The 11,175-nt window shown below is 51.7% G+C and overlaps 1 pseudogene; it reads right to left on the bottom strand.

The window, feature by feature from the left end:
- Nucleotides 1-1,370: 1,370 nt before the first annotated feature.
- On the bottom strand, nucleotides 1,371-8,494 carry LOC132372203 (epithelial cell adhesion molecule-like; annotated as a pseudogene).
- Nucleotides 8,495-11,175: the final 2,681 nt, after the last annotated feature.

The following is an 11,175-nucleotide window of genomic DNA, read 5'->3' as shown; positions in this document are numbered from 1 at the left end:
AAAAATGAATTCAGAACTGTGCTTTACTGCTTTTTTAGCCTTACCCTAAATCTTCTCAAAGATACCCATAATAGATTTATTTTAATTCAGGACTTCTTCTGATTAACTGCACCAGTGATCATCTCGAAATAACACAATACAGGAGACGAAGGGGGCCTGAAAACTAGGTTCTCATCCTGGTTCTGCCACTGACAGGCTGGCAGTGGCCAGTCACACATGCCTGCCGTGGCACAGGGTCTTCCTGGGGGAAGTGAAGAAGAGAGACATGGCCTCGGCAATCTTTGTGGTGGAGGCAGGTGATGCTTGGTCAAGAGATAAGCCCCAACTGTGTGAAAAGGGTGTAGATGCAGGGCAGCCAAGTGAATGGGGAATGTCCACTGACCCAGCGAATCATAATTGGCCATTTCTTTCACCCTCAATTGATGAGAAAGACCAGATTATATTGTCAAGGTATGAAGTACAATACTTCCAACAGGAAGCAAAAGATCATCAATAACACTTTGGAAGTCCCCAGGCTGCAGTTCTTACTGCCTTGCTGTGACCACGTGGTATTTAAACAGCCCCTGTTGATGAACATGAATGTTGGTTTTTATCCTCAGAATTTAGCCAATGCTTCCCTTAGAAAGGGCATGAACAGAAGGCCTTTAATTTGTTATCAAGCAACTCCTACCTAGAAAGTCAGTATAATCCATGCAGAAGAGCCCTAGGGGAGAAGAGCCCTGGGTTAGCAGAGTATTAATTCATTGACTGGTACTGACAGGGAAAACTCCCTGTGACATTTGGGTTCGTCCACCTTTTGGCTACTGGGAAGAGCGCCTCCATAAACATGAATGTACAAATATCTCTTCGATATCCTGGTTTTAATTCTTTTGAATATCCAGAAGTGGAATTGCTAGATCATGTGGCAGTTTCATTTTTAATTTTTTTTTTTTTAGGAAACTCATTTTTTAAATGTTCTATTTCATAGTTCATAAAAAAGTTTTTATGTATAAAACTCAAAGTAAAGAGAAAGGCAGCTATTTAATCACAAGTGGACGAGATAGTAGTCATTCAAACAACTGTGGAAGCATATTTAATGCATACCCTTCAATGTTAGGGGTAAATAATTCAAACTATGCAGTCCAAATTTTAGGTTTGGGTTTTATATCAGATCTGCATATATATGACACTTGTGGTCAAATTTTAAGATTGGTAAAGTCAATTTCAAACAGCTTATATTTTGAGTACAGGTTTAACTATTACAAATATATGGTGTTTAACTAGCACAGTAGTGGTCTTCAAAGATTTTCTCTTTGCCCCATGCTCATATGTTTGTAATCTGAGTCTGTTTGCTAATTTCCCTTTTTGTAGTTACTCTTCAAATTATAGTGCTATACACTGAGTTCTCAATGCATCTCAATCATGTCCTTTATCACAGCTTTCTCATACTCTGCCATTCTTTTCTTTCTGGAAACAACCAGCATGATTCCAGCAGTAACTGCTATTGCCACAACCACAATGACAGCGATAATTCCAGCTTGTAGACCCTGCACTGACAATTCAGGTGGTTTTTCATCAACATAGTAAATTGAAGTTCAAACAGGATCCAGATCCAGTAGTTCCCCATTTACTTTCAGACCCATCCTTTTGGACTGGAACAAGGATTCATCTTTAACTTCTTTTTCAAAACAATAAGCCACATCGTCTATGTCCACATCATTCTGAATTTTCTAAGAATTCTGTACCAGATCAACAGTGATAACATCACTCTCATACAGAATATCTGTGATATATTTTGGATCCAGTTGATAACGACTTATGAGTACCTCCTTGAGTGCAGTGTACAAACTTTGATCCTCATAAGGTTTTTCTCTTGTGTTTTAGTTCACCAACGATCCAGTAGGTCCTCACTGGCTTGGAGCAGGATATTTCACTGTCCTTATCAGTTCTTCTCACCCCAGCAGCGTTCACACACCAGCACGTGGACGTGCCATTGCACTGCTTGGCTTTAGAGAGCCCCTCGTCGCGCTCGGGATCATAGAGCCCGTCATCATTCTGGATAGCGCCCTCTGGTTTCCCCCCTCTCCCAGGCTCTGAGAGAGTCATTTCTGCCTTCATCACCAAACATTTGGTAGCCAGTTTTGTGCAAATGACAGAATGTTGTGCAGCAACGGACGTACACTGGCACCGATCCCGTGGTCAGTTTGTAGTTTTCACACACGCACACCTTTCCTGGGCCGCGGCCACTGCGGCAAGCAGCAGCCCGAATGCAAAGACCCGGGGCGGGAGGGAGCACTGCCGCGTGCGCGAGGACAAGGGCGAGAGGGGTGCGAGGCGGGCTGGGGGCTCTCGTGAGGACGCACGGACAGAGTAGGGCCCCGGGAGGCCATGGCTGGCCCCACGGCGCAAGGCCTGGGCCACGCAGGTCCGCATCAGGAGGATGGCGGCGAGGTGCCCTGGGGCCGGGCGGTTGGTGCGGGTGTGAGCTGGCCGGCAGATTGCGCTCTTCCAGCACGCAGCTGCTCTGCCCGACCTCATTTTTAATTTCTTGAGGAATCTCCATACTGTTTTCCAGAGCAGTGGCACCATTTTCCATTCCCACCAACAGTGTCTAAGGGTTTCAATTTCTTCACATCCTTGCCAACACTTGTTGTCTTTTGCTTTTTTTGATAATAGGCATCCAGACAGGTGTGAGGTGCTATCTCATTGTGGTTTTGATTTGCATTTCTCTGATGCCTAGTGACCTTCAGCACTTTTTCATATACCAGTTGGCCTTTTTCATGTCTTCTTTACAGAAATGTCTACTCAAGTCCTTTCCCCTTTTTAAAATCAGGTTATTAGTTTTTTTGCTGTTGAGTTGCAGGAGTTCCTTACGCACTTTGGAAATTAATCCCTAACAGATATATGATCTGCAAACATTTTCCCCCATTCAGTGGGCTGCATCTTCACTCTGTGATTGTTTCCTTTGCCCTTGGTGGAGGATGGTCTTCAGCGTTTCCCTGGTTCTCTTTAAAGCATTTGCCCTGGCCGCCCCTTCCCGGCCCTTGTCCTGCGCCGCTCGCAGGTGTGGGGAGAAGTGAGCGAGCTGCCTCCCTCCTCACACGAGCTCATGAGTGCCTGATCACTGCCGTCTGCCACTACTTAAATGCTGCAGATGATTTCACTTCTGGGAACGCACACGCCCAGGTGGCAGGCAGCACCTTTTTTTAGAACTGACATTCTCACATGTCTTCTCAAGTGAACTGCCATTACTGCTAAATGTTTAAAGTGTTAACTGTTAAGTCAGCACCGGACTCATGCACATAGATGAGCTTTAGCATGGCATGTCTGTACTGGGGAACCATGAGGAAACCCCAGCAGGGACTGACTGTCCTATTGGTGGCATTGTCTCATCTGTGTTGTGCATCTTCTGAGTGGAGTGACTATAATTTATTGTCCAAACCAGAACGCTTTTAAGACAAAGGAGAGTAAGAATTATGCTAGGACAGCACTGAAAACGAGGTCTGTGAAGCCTCAGACTTCGGAGTGAACTCCAGTATGTCCTACAGAATAGTATAAGAAGTTAATCTCTATTGGGAGAGTGAAAACCAAAGACTATCAGCAACGGTTCCCACCTTCCCTGTGCTCCCCAAGGAAGGTGTGCTGGGTGGGCCTCTGCTGGGTCCCAGGTTGGGTGCCAGTGGCAGTGGAGGGGCACTGCTCTGCTGGTGACCTTTGTGTAGGGCAACCATGAGAATGCAGCCCTGTCAGGGAGAAGCACATCAAGATGCCAGGCAGCGGGCGCAGGGGGTGCCTGGCTTAGAGGCTTGAGGGACCCCCAAAGCCTGGGCTCTGGGTCCATGGAGGTTGCAATGCCCAGGCCTGGAGCAGGGCCCAGTGTCTGGTCTAGTGGAGTTCCTTCTGCTGGGGGAGTCAGAAAAGCCCCCAATGGGGGGGTTCCCACATGACTGGAACAAGCTCTTGGGGCCACTGTCAGAGGATTCTCATTTCAGAACAAGCTGACAGTTAGAAATGCAAGAGAGAAGGTGAAGGGGGCAAAGAGAAAGAAAGATGGAAGGGGTGGGGAGGCATTCCAGAGCTGGTCAGGACTCAGCCCGGTGTCCCGTTGCCCCTTTAAGCAAAGAACAGTGGGACCACGGGAGTTCCCTGGCGGTCCAGTGGTTAGGACTCCGCGCTTTCACTGCTGTGGCCCGGGTTCCATCACTGGTCAGGGAACTAAGATCCCGCAAGCCACACAGCACAGCCAGAAAAATAAAAAAAAACAACAGTGGGACCGGGCACATCAGGCAGGAAGACACTTATGGGAGGGACCTGGAGTGGCTGCAGAACTAAGAGCAACTCTGGAGAACCAGGTGAGCAGGGGGAAAGCCCCGGGGCTCTGGGGGTGGACCGAAGCTTGTCCCGGGGCCCTGATGCCACCAAGCACACGTCAGCTCCAACTGTGTTTTGGTCACTCTGTTCTCACCGGGCTCGAGCTGCAAACCGCAGGATAAGCATCCCGCTGGCCTACCTGGGCCACATGCCCACCCCTGGCCGCTGGCTAAAAGGATTTTGACAGTAGCTCTGCCTGTTCGCACCCAAGGAGAGAACGAGACATTACCCCAAAGGAACACCTGGAGCTCGTTCCAATGCAAGAGAGAATACGTGCTAAGCGGCAAGCAAAAGAACAAGAAAAAAAAAGTCCCATCCCTGCTTACCTGCATTTCTTTCTTTAGGGGCTCCGCATCAGATGGGCGGTAGGAATCTGGCAGAGGGAGGGATCCGGCCGACCTCGAGCAAGTGCCGGGGAAGCTGCAGAGGACAGAGACGCGGCTGAGCCCTAGAGAAGGCTGAGTAGGTGGAGGAACCGGCTGATCGTGGGGAGAGGTGGAGGGAGGGCCTCGGAATCCCTCCCGGGCTCCCGGAGGAGCAGCGCTGGCAGCTGTCGCTCCCGATCCGGATTCCTCTCCCACCCTGGCCCTCTCCTTCCCACTCTCTGTCCTCCTCCTGCGCCTTTTCCTTCTCACACCACACGACGTGCACGGGGTGGGCACGCTCTTAGCGGAGACCCCGCGTCAGCGTCCAGCCCGGGTCCCCGCAGGGCTCGGACCTGCCCACGGCCTGCGACACCCGGGTCTGGCCGCCCACCACACACGAGCACGTGAGCGTCCCCACCACACGCCCCGCTCCCGCGCCTCCTCTCCCGACCGCGGCGCGGCCCCGGGGCCCAGCGCTGACTCACCACACAGCCTCCCGCCCCGTCTCTCTGGACTCGCGGCTCCGTCCACGCGTGGCGGGCCTGCCCCTCGCCGGGCCGTCCCCACGCCGCGTGCGGCCCTGTGGCGTGACCGGGCCCGTCCGCCCCACGCGCAGCGAGCCCCGCGCTGAGGCCGAGGTTTGCCGGAGAAAGGGAGCCCGGAGAACAGACCTCAAACCTTCCCCGGGGAAGGCGAGGGGCCGGGGTGTCTACGGGAGGGAAGCAGGGCGGCGGGAGGCTGGGGAGGCGCCGAAGGGTGACTGGAAACAAGAGGAAGCTGAGAGAATCGTCGCCCTCCGCGCGTGCCCAGGTGCTACGGACGCCTCGCAGGCCTCGCTCAGAAATGGCGGCCGTCCCAGGGGAACTTCCGGCACTGACGTCAGGGGGCGGGGCCGCGCAGGCCCAGTGGGAGTGTCGGGGGGCGGGGCCTCAAAGAGGCTTAATCGGTTGGCGCTGCAGCGGGAGTCAGCTGAGTCTGGGGTCCTGGAAGACGACTGGGACAAACATCTTCCTCTTCAGGCTTGGAGGACATGCACGTTTTTGTAAAAACAATTAAAGCGAGCTTGATGGGTGGAAGCAGGTTACAGCTCAGTAACTTTTAAGCAAGTTACAGTTTCCCGGGGTAAGTGGACTGCCCTCGGTTTCCAGGGTGAAGCTCCAGATGTCCAGAGCTCCTGGTGGCTCCTCCCAAAGCGCCGTCTCCGTTCTCTTCACAGGCCTCCTGCTTGTTCCTGCAACACCCATTCCTGTGTTTGTAAGTCTTAGTTCTCCTTGAGAGCTCAGCCCAGGCGTAATCCCCTCCAGGTGGGTTTCTGGCTCCCACATGCCCGCCCACGCTCACACACGTGCACGCTCACACGTTCACACACGTGCACATGCTGTCACACACGTGCACAGGCTCACACACGCACAGTTACCTTGTACAGAGCTGTGCCCTAATGTTGTCACGGCTCTTTATTCGCCTGGGTCCCCACCTGGAGGCATAGCAGTGTTTCTTTCATCTTCATGCTCAGTGCCTAGCACAGCGCCTGACAGAAAAGGCTCAACCAGTGTTAATTAAAAGAACCCCAACTGCACAATGGCTGGGTAAGAGGCCCCCTCAGAAGCATGCCCTCTCTCGGTGTCTGATGTCCCAGGAAATGACCGTATAAACTGAAAGATAACTGGAAATAGGAAAAAGCCTTTGCCCATGTAGTGTCCATTCTTGTATGGAGGTCTGTCTCAGCTAAGGCAGTAAGGCCCTAGGTGCCCCTGCAAGCAGCCGGGGGATGGGCGCCGGGAGCCGAGGGAAGGCTTCAGTGCGGGGACCGAGAACCTCCTGCCCCCTCCTCGGCCTTGCCGAACGCTCTTATGTTATTGCCATTCAGCTCTTGTATTTGTTCAGTTCTGTTATGATTCAGTTATGGCAGGAGGAAAGGGCACACACGGCCGGGCAGAGGACAGGAGCACGCAGTGTCCACCGAGGAGCACATGTCACCTTAAACTCTCTAGTAATGAGAGGCAGCGGCAATGCCGTGCTGGCCGCAGGGACAGCTGGGTGTGAAAGACTGAACACCTACAACTGTTGTCAAAAGATGGATGGAAAAAAAAAAAAAAAGATGGAGAAAAAAAGAAAGAAAAGAAAAAGACAGCCAGGAGTGGCTGCTGAGTGGCTGAGACGCTGCAGGAACACCTGACGCCCTGGACTTTGCAGGATTTCCCACACTCTGTCCGCTGGGACTGCCCTGGGCTACAGAGCAATGGTGCTCCCCACACTCCTGCATTTAAGTTCACCAAAGAGCTTAGAAGTAAGGCTGAAACTATTATTTTAAAGGGTTTACATTTTAGTAACCAGCCTTAAGTACTATTTTCCACGAAATATCTTGGGTCTCACACAAAAATAGATATTAAGGGATGAAACTGCCATACTGATCCACCCTGCCAGCAAGTGACAGAATGGGGACCCTGGATCCCCTGATGCATTAGCCACTGGATGGCCTCCTCCAGGAAAGCACCAGACCCCAATAATTTCATGGACAAATTATGTCGAACCTTTGAAGGATAGACAACTCTTGCCTTTCAAATTGTTCCAGATAATAGAGATGGGTAATATCTTAATTCATTTTTCGAAGCCTAATATTACTGCCAAAGATGACTGAGATTTTTTTAAAAGAAACACTATTGATTAATCTCACCTGGTAATGAGGATACAGAAGTACTGAATAGAATATTAGGAAATGGAATCTGGTACTACATTAAAAAGAATAACAACCATGATAAAGTGGGATTTATTCTAAGAGAAGGATTGTTTAATATTAAGAAATATCTTATGATAATTTCTCAAATTAATAGGTTAGACTTACTGCATACATTTCATTTCACTTAGGTGTAGACATAGTACACAATAAAATTCGTATTTTGCTTTTTAATGCATGATTATATACCAAATACATTTCTGCCATCATCGTAATTATCACTTTGAATTGTTGTTTCCTTGGTCTAGAGTTCCAGGAGAAAGCTTACTATGTCAAATTATTTGGATATGTTATATAATAAACTGTCCTGTCCCCTCCCAGTTATATTAGTATATATACTAATTCATAAGAGTGCCAATTTCACCATAATCTCACCAACTTTTGGTAGTATAATGTTTTATACAATCTAACAAGTATAAAACTATTTTATAATTAAAATATAGTTTCCTGTATTTTACACAATATGACTTACTGACACAATCTGAATTACTAGACGTTTTGATCATTTTTCTTGTGTGAATTCACAATTTGTCTAAGATAACCCAGAGTCCCCTTCCTTTTACCCTACCTCACTTTACTCCCTCCAACCAGGACACCCGGACAAGGTTCCTCCTTGATTTCTGGTGGACAGCCTGGCTTGGAACCAATGAACTGCAGTCTCACTGCACTAGCTCTTTGCCTCATCTGTGACAGAGACTGTTCTCATCTTCAGCTCATTTTGGAAACCTCTTGCCTTTCTGGGGCTCTTTTATGGGGTCCACGTATGTAACCTATTCCTCACTCCCACCCCTCGGGGTTCCCAGAATCACAGAATCTTAGAGCTATGCTGTCCAGACCCCTCCCAGAGCAGCCGCCCGGCCACTGTAGCCATGACCTGACCTCTTGGGCTACTGACACCAGTGTGGGCCTGACTGTGTGACATGTCACAAGGCATCTGTCGCCACAACCCTGAGGCAGGGACCTCACATCGCAGCAGAGGCAGGTGGACGCCCTGTTCCCAGAGATGCACCACAGGGAAGCTGCAGACCGAGTGAACCAGCGCCATGTCTACACACAGGTGACCCACAGGTCCCAGCCCATCACACCACTCAGAGACTTTGCTTTCCAAATACAGAATAAAGACACTTTGTGGTCTTTGGGTTTTGTTGTCGTTTTTTTTTTAGATTTTTCTTTTTTGATGTGGACCATTTTTAAAGTCTTTATTGAATTTGTTACAGTGTCGCTTCAGTTTTATGTTTTGGTTTTTTGGCCCGGAGGCATGTGGGATCTTAGCTCCCCTACCAGGGATCGAACCCGCACCCCCTGCATTGGAAGGTGAAGTCTTAACTCCTGGACCGCCAGGGAAGTCCCAGTCCTTGGGTTCTGAGTGACCTTCCCTGCTTTGGGCCCTGGGACCTCATCCTCAGAAGCCCGCCAGACTCTGCTGGGTCTGGTTCAGAAGAGCTTGGCAGTACGTTCTGTTAGTCAGTGCTAAACCTTTGGGCTCTAGTCGTCTCTCCTGGTCTTTTATACTGGTCTGGGTATATTCCCACAATCCATGTCCCATTAATTAAATCAAATAAGGGTAATACTAAAGTGTGTAGCTCGATGCGATGACATGAGTGCAGGCTTGCAGACGTCCTCTCTGAAGCTCGTGAGCAGGTGTCGTTTGTCCCCCCGCACGGCCTCTCCTGGGGTGCTCTGAGGGCTCCTCTCCACCTGCCCCCAGGTCCACCTCCGCCCCGCCCCCGCTGCGCACATCACACAGACACTGGGGAGTCTGAGCCGCGCGGCAGGCAAGTGGACGGTAATCTGGGCTCCCTTTCCCTTTGCATCGCTGTCGGCTGCAGCCAGTGGGCGGCACTGCCGGGTCCTGGGGAGAGGAGAGAGCGGGCCCCTGGCCTCCGTCCTGCTGGGCTTCAGACACCACTCCTTCCCCTTCACCATCAGGCCTGGAGGTGGAACTGCTTCCTGCTGGTGCCCATCCTGGGGGATGTCCCCCTTTCTGGGTTCCCTCAACCAGGCCCTCGTTTTTGTAAAGAGTGCATTCACTAAGTTCTCTTCTGTGCTGTTGCTCTAGCAACCTGAGGGACACGGGTGTCATTTCTTCTCCACACAAGACGGTCCTGGGAGAACAAGATCACGCTGCCCTCCGCCCATGTGACCCAGGCTGGCAGTCGGTGTCCCCACCCCCCAGCATGTGACTGGCTCCGAGGTGGCAAGTGACCCCAGCAGGGCCAACAGAGGCTTGCCTGCAGTTTGAGCGTGCTCCTTGGAGGGTGAGGGACTCTCTCCTTTTCGGATCCCAAGGTATAAGGGTTTAGGCTTGGCTCTGCCAGTGGTCGGCTTCCCCGCCCTGCGGAGCGAGTCTGCCCGAGAATTGAAGCTGTGACTAGGTGGGAACAGAGCCCAGAGATGAGAAGTGTTCGTGACATCGTGTAAGCCTGTGGGTCCACACGTGCCTAACGCCAGCCCCACTGGCACGGCCACCTGGAGTCCGGCTCGCAGCTCTCCTGGACCCGCCCCAGCCAGAGGCCTCGCCGGCCACTGGGATTTCTCCACTCCCGCTTCAGAGGCTGCAGCGCTGTCCTAGGACGATTCATCAGCCCTGGTCCTAAGCATTCGTGGCCCCTGCCCTCTCAGGCTGTATATTTCAGGGAGGGATATAGGTATTAAACGGTCAACATTTTCTTCCTAAAGCACAAAATGGCCAGCAGCGCTCTTGTCCCTCCCGGGGTGGACCCCGCTGGGGTTTTCGCCGCGATCCGACAAGAAGAATTTTCATCGGAATGTGACACGGCTCCCAGCCCGGGCGCTGTCTTGCCTTTCTCCCCTCCCCTCACGCTGATCCAGACCGACCCGGACGCGTCCATCCTTGCCCGCCTTCCCCAAATCAGAAGTGACTGCGCCGTCGCTGTGACGTTCATTGTCTCGGGCAGTGACAGATGATGTCGCAGTTTCTGGGAAAATTAAGTCGTCAACTCCCAGGCACCCCTGACATCATCAAAAAGTGTCCAGGCTGGAGAGCCACAGGCCCTCAACGGATTGTTGGAAATAATGGGCAAAAGGCAGGCAATTACGTGTCGACATCGGGCTCTGCCGCCGTGAAGGGGCGGGGAGTTGTAATTCCTGCCCGTGGGTCATATCAGGATTTGGAACCAGAGCCCAATTTGAAATAACATAAACTAAAAGAATTGATTAGACCGGGTGTCATTTGGGGTGCATCTCTCTGAACTGCCCACACATCCCTGCAGGTTATAATCTAATGCACAATAATTACACCCGCTTGCAGGCGGCCGCGCAGGGTGGACGACAAGTGGGTGACGGACGCTTCCAGCCCTGCCTGGACTCACCCTCCCACGCGTGAGACCTCTCATCTCCCGAGCTTTCAACACCAGGACATCATGCAAGCCGCAGCCGCCGGCACAGGTAGAGGCCCTCCATAATTAAGGCAGGTGATTATACCCAGAGGTGCCCATTGAACTCCCCTAGAGGCATGTCACAGAGGAGACAGCAGAGGTCTGGCTCCTGGGCACCAACCCCCGAGTCCCAGGCAGCCCCGGGTGTAACAGACAACGCCGAGAGGGGACAGCAAAGTGAGCAGCCGGGCCCTGGGGCCCATCAGGACTCGGGTTTGCTCCAACCCAGCAGCAGCGAGGCCGAAGGGCAGGAAGAGCCAGCCTGGCTTCCCAGAGCTGCTACTGACCTTAACCCACACGCCCTTTGTGCGGGGACTCCATCCAGAGT

Source organism: Balaenoptera ricei, chromosome 9, assembly GCF_028023285.1.
Source record: "Balaenoptera ricei isolate mBalRic1 chromosome 9, mBalRic1.hap2, whole genome shotgun sequence".
Taxonomy (NCBI): Eukaryota; Metazoa; Chordata; class Mammalia; order Artiodactyla; family Balaenopteridae; genus Balaenoptera; species Balaenoptera ricei.
The sequence above is the reverse complement of the archived record's forward strand: the minus strand, read 5'-3'. Positions and strand labels throughout refer to the sequence as shown.